Raw genomic sequence first — 6281 nt, forward strand, 5'->3', positions numbered from 1 at the left:
AGTTAACCACTATCATCCTCATAGAGGGCTGTGTGCAGCAGGGCACATGCGCGGTGAGCCCTGTCCACTCAGCAGGACTGACAGTGATGGATTCTGGAAACTCCTTTTACAGGGGTTACAAGGGGAGGATTTAAACACAGCAAAGTAAAATCAAATAAGGCATTAAGATCTGAACTTCTGTTTTGAACCAGATGTATTGACAATTTTAATATGATGCAGAGCAAGGCCAGCAGTGTAGGCAGCGCGGTAGCACAGTGGTTAGCACTGTTGCTTCACAGCGCAGCTTAAATTCCTGGCTTGGGTCACTGTCTGTGCAGAGTCTTCACTTTCTCCCTGTGTCTGCGTGGGTTTCCTCCGGGTGCTCCGGTTTCCTCCACAAGCCCCGAAAGACATGCCGTTAGGTAATTTGGACATTCTGAATTATCGCTCAGTGTACCTGAACAGACACCTGAATGTGGCAACGAGGATCTTTTCCAGTAACTTCATTACAGTGTTAATGTAAACCAACTTGTGGCAATAAAGATTATTATTATAAATAAATCAAATCAAAACCTGGGTGAGGGTCACATTCAGGAGAAGTTATTAAAATTGAACCAGATACAGATAAACAATATCAGGATTCACTGATATTTCCATTTGAATCACTGCTCCTGGTACCTGACACCTCTTAACTTCATCCATCACACCAACACTTAGACTAACTGACTGGGCTGAGGTCGGTATTGGATAAAAACCCGAGGATCACTTGTCATCACAGAATGCTAGAAATTTACAGCACAGAGGAGGCCATTCAGCCCATTGTGTCTGTGTTGGCTGAAAACGGTTTATCCAATCCACTTTCCACCTCTTGGTCTGTAGCCCTGCAGGTCACAGAAACTCCACATCAGGGTGTCTTTCAATGTGATGAGGGTTTCTGTCTCTACCTGTCAGAGAGTTCCAGATCCCCACCACCCCACTGGGTGAAGAAAATCCTCAATTCCCCTTTAATCCTTCCAATAGATACTTAAATCTCTGTCCCCCAGGTTACTGACCAGCCTGTTAATGAAATATGTCCTTCTGCCGTCTGATCCACTATATCTGGGACCCTCATGATTTTATACGCCTCAATTAAATGTCCACTCAGCCTCCTCTGTTCCACAGAAAACAATCCCAGTCAATAAGGTTAAGGCGGGGGGGGGGGGGGGGGGGGGGGGGTTGTTGGGTTACGGGTATAGGGTGGATACGTGTGTTTGAGTAGGGTGATCATTGCTCGGCACAACATCGAGGGCCGAAGGGCCTGTTCTGTGCTGTACTGTTCTATGTTCTATAATCCAATCTTTCCTCTTGTTAAAATTCCCCAATCCTGGAAACATCCAGATAAATCTCTTCCGTACTCTCTCCAGTATAATCACATTCTTCCTGTAATGTGGTGACCAGAACTGTACTCCGTACTCTAGCTGTGATATAACTCGTGTTTTTTAGTTCTGGAATAACCATTCTCTAACATTTCATTGACTTCAATGTGATGGAAACTGACAGTTGCAACCTGTCAGCAATTGAAAGATATTTACAAATGATTTGAGAGTTTTTTACAGTTGGGATCGTTCTCTGTCCTGTCCATTTGAGGTGTTTGATAACAGCCTTTCTCCTGTGAATATCTAGCTGGAGTATTGGGCCCTGATATGTTTCCTTATTCACCTTGTTGACTAAATATTGAATCTTGTGGTTTTCAGATACCAGATAATCAAACTGCCAACAACAAATCGTCTTTTACTAATTTTATTTACAGCGCTGCAATAATACAGACAGTCAAATCCTTACATGGTTCTGGTCCTCAGTGAAATACTGAAATGATGAACTTTAGATGTACTTCATATATTCCACAGGAAACAAAGTACATTTGGTTTGTCCACATTGAGTCCTTTTTTAAATTTAGAGTACCCAATTGTTTTTTTTTCAATTAAGGGGCAATTTACTGTGGCCAATCCACCTACCCTGCACATCTTTGTGTTGTGGGGGTGAAACCCACGCAGACACAGGGAGAATGTGAAAACTCCACACGGACAGTGACCCAGGGCCGGGATCGAACCTGGGTACTCAGCGTCATGAGGCAGCAGTGTTAACCACTGCGCCACCCCATCCACATTTAAATTTTATAAATTTTTACAGATGCACCACAGAAATAAAATGAAAATCGCTTATTGTCACGAGTAGGCTTCAATGAAGTTACTGTGAAAAGCCCCTAGTCGCCACATTCTGGCGCCTGTCCGGGGAGGCTGGTACAGGAATCGAACCGTGCTGCTGGCCTGCTTGAAAAGCCAGCGATTTAGCTGAGTGAGCTAAACCAGCCCCTGGTTAAAGCAACCTATCTTACTGCATCACACCTTGTATGGTAACTGATCAGCCCAAGACCGGATTAACCATGCTAAATTGCCCCTTAGTGCTCAGAAAACATGCTTAAGGTTAGGTTAGGGTCGTTGGTATAGGGAATGGGAGTGGACTTTTATAATCTTTATTATTATTGTCACAAGTAGGCTTACATTACCACTGCAATGAAGTTACTGTGAAAGGCCCTAGTTGTCACATTCCGGCGCCGGTTGGGGTACACTGTGGGAGAATCCAGAATGTCCAATCCACCTAGCAGCACGACTTTTGGGACTTGTGGGAGGAAACTGGAGCACCCGGAGGAAACCCACGCAAACACGGGGAGAACATGCAGATTTCAATGTGGGTTTTGAGGAGAGATTTAGCCTGCTGCTGCTGAGTAGACTGAACACTGGTTCTGAAATACTGTCACACTGATCCAAATCCTCCCAGTCAATCCAGAGTTCAGATTTAAGTAGAATTATTTAAGTTAAAAAACTGGTACCATTTAATTTCTTTAAACTTGGGTCAGCAAACCCCGTCACACAAACTACAAGAGATAGTCTTTGAGATTAATTATTCCTTTAATGTCTGTGTTGTTCTGAATGTTGACAGTATTAACCTTCTCCCTAACCTGCGCTTTCCCTTCTTTAGGTTCATTCTAAAAATGTTTAACTGACTTGCTTAAGTTTTTTGAGGAGCTAACAAAAAGCGTTGATGAGGGTAATGCGGCAGATGTGGTGCACATGGACTTTCAAAAGACATTTGATACAATGCCACACAACAGACTTGTGAGCCAAGCTATAGCTCATGGAATAAAAGAAACAGAAGCAACATGGATACAATATTGGCCGAGTAATAGGAAACAGAGAAGACTGGTCAATGGATATTTTTGGGGGCTGGCGGAAGAGTTTAGACATGTTCCCCAGAGGGTGGTGTTGGGACACCTGCTTTTCTTGATATATATCAATGATCTAGACATTGGTGCACAGGGAACAATTGCAAAGTTTGCGGATGATACAAAACAAAAGTACTCAGTATCCTGGGATTAATTATTCTGCGGCACAGTGGTTAGCACCGCTGCCTCACAGCACCTGGGACCTGGGTTCAATACTAGCTTTGGGTGACTGCCTGTGTGGAGTTTGCATGTTCTCCCGTGTCTGCATGAGTTTTCTCTGGGTGCTCCTGTCCCCCCCGACAGTTCAAAGGTGTGTTGGTTACGTGGAGTTACTGGGATAGGGATGGGAAGTGGGCCTAGGTAGGGTGCTCTTTCGGTGAGTCAGTGCGGACTTGATGGGCCGAATGGCCTCCTGCACTGTATGGATTCTAAAATTAATAGGGAAATAGAGTAGATGAGCAAAGAGATTATGCTGAACTTATACTTGGGGCAGCACGGTAGCATGGTGGTTAGCATAAATGCTTCACAGCTCCAGGGTCCCAGGTTCAGTTCCCGGCTGGGTCACTGTCTGTGCGGAGTCTGCACGTCCTTCCCGTGTGTGCATGGGTTTCCTCCGGATGCTCCGGTTTCCTCCCACAGTCCAAAGATGTGCGGGTTAGGTGGATTGGCCATGCTAAATTGCACGTAGTGTTCTGTACCAGCCAGGTAGTGTTCCCGTACCAGCCTCCCCGGACAGGCGCCGGAATGTGGCGACTAGGGGCTTTTCACAGTAACTTCATTGAAGCCTACTCGTGACAATAAGCGATTTTCATTTTTCATTTTCATAAAAGGTAAGGGGGGGGGGGTTGTTGGGTTATGGGTATAGCGTGGATACGTGGGTTTGAGTAGGGTGATCATTGCTCGGCACAACATCGAGGGCCGAAGGGCCTGTTCTGTGCTGTACTGTTCTATGTTCTATACAAGGAACTTGTTAGAACCATTCTTGGAAACTTCTTCTGCACTCTCTCCAATGTGTTCCCATCCTTTCTATGGAGTGGCACCCAGAACTGTGCACAATATTCCAGTTGAGGTCTCAAAGGGCATGAACGGAGGTGAGGGAAATGAGAGAAAGTGGAGTTCAGGGCTCGGACAAATTGGGGAATTTTAGAGGAGACTTGGCCCAGTGGGTGAGGGGAATTATCAACAGCAGAGAAAGCTGATTGAATGGACTGAATCTTAGTGACAAAGAAAAGCATGAGTTCCTCCTCCATGAGCACTTGTGGGGAGGTGAGGATGGAGGAGGCAGGGGAGAGGGAGAGACCTTCAAAAAGAATTGTTTATGTTGACAATATTAAGATTTAACACACAAATCTTTTATTTTTACTTTTTCCAATTTAATGGAGATTTTGCGTGGCCAATCCACCTACCCTGCACATCTTTGGGTTGTAGGAATGAAACCCACGCAGATACAGGTAGAATAAGTAAACTCCACACCGACAATGCCCAGGGCTGCGATGAAAGCCGGGTTCTCGGCACCGTGACTCAGCAGTGCTAACCACTGCGCCACCTTTCCGTGGGCCACACACAAAACATGTAACACAAAGCTCATTTATTTGGCTTTTATCGAGAATATTAACCCCAATAACTGGACTGGATTTCATCAACATCAGCAGAAACTGACCCACTAAACATATTTGAATCTGGATGTGATTAACAGCAGAATCCAATCAATGTGGTTACTTATGAATTCTTTGATGTTTCAGAGGTTGGATGACTGAGTGAATCTCTTCCCACAATCGGAGCAGGTGAACGGCCTCTCTCCAGTGTGAACTCGCTGGTGGACAGTGAGGTGAGATGAGTGTCTGAACCCAGTCCCACAATGAGAGCACCTGAATGGTCTCTCCTGGTGTTGAACATGTTAATGGCGCATCAGTACACCGGAACTTTTATAGCACTTCCCACAGTCTGGGTATTTAACTGGTCTCTCCCCAGTATGAATCTGCTGATCTGTCAGCAGGGAGGATGAAGCAGTGAATCCCTTCCAACACTCGGAGCAGGTGACTGGTCTCTCCCCCGTGTGAACTCGCCGATGTTTCAGCAAGTGGGATGACCTAACAAATCCTTTTCCACATGTGGAGCAGGTGAATGGTCTCTCCCCAGTGTGGCTACACTGATGAATATCCAGCTCAGATGGGTAACTGAATCCCTTACCACAGTCCCCACATTTCCATGGTTTCTCCATGGAGTGACTGTACTTATGTTTTGACAGGCCAGATGATTGGCTGAAACCTCTGCCACACATAAAAACTGATGTTTCCACAGTCAGTTCACTGGAACTCTCTCATTCGGGTGTGTGTTGTGTGGGTCTCGGTGCTTTTCCAGTCACACTGATGTTTGAAATCTTTTCCCACAAACAACAGAGAAACATTTCTCCTTTCACATTCAAAGGCCGATGTTATTCAGATTCTGATGTAGCGAGTGAGTCTGTTTCATCTCTGCGATGTTTTGTTTGAGTTTCCACTCGCAAAATTTCCTCTCCTAATACCGTGTAAAAGAAGTTTACAAACATCATCACTGTATAGTCATAGAAATTCAGTACAGACAATTCCAATTTCTGTGGACTAATCTTTTATCGCTTGTTACCCCAAATAAGTGGTCCAAACGAACTGAAAGAAGACAAAATTAGCAACAAAATTCCAACAAAAGCAAAGGGCAGCTTCCTAACAAAACCAGAATGTTGCTTCTAGTGTTTTGGAGTTAGATAGAACAGTACAGCACAGAACAGGCCCTTTGGCCCTCGGTGTTGTGCCGAGCAATGATCACCCTACTCAAACCCATGTATCCACCCTATACCCGTAACCCAACAACCCCCCCTTAACCTTACTTTTTAGGACACTACGGGCAAGTTAGCATGGCCAATCCACCTAACCCGCACATCTTTGGACTGTGGGAGGAAACCGGAGCACCCGGAGGAAACCCACGCACACACGGGGAGGACGTGCAGACTCCGCACAGACAGTGACCCAGCCGGGAATCGAACCTGGGACCCTGGAGCTGTGAA

The sequence above is a fragment of the Scyliorhinus canicula genome, unplaced genomic scaffold, assembly GCF_902713615.1.
Source record: "Scyliorhinus canicula unplaced genomic scaffold, sScyCan1.1, whole genome shotgun sequence".
NCBI lineage: Eukaryota > Metazoa > Chordata > Chondrichthyes > Carcharhiniformes > Scyliorhinidae > Scyliorhinus > Scyliorhinus canicula.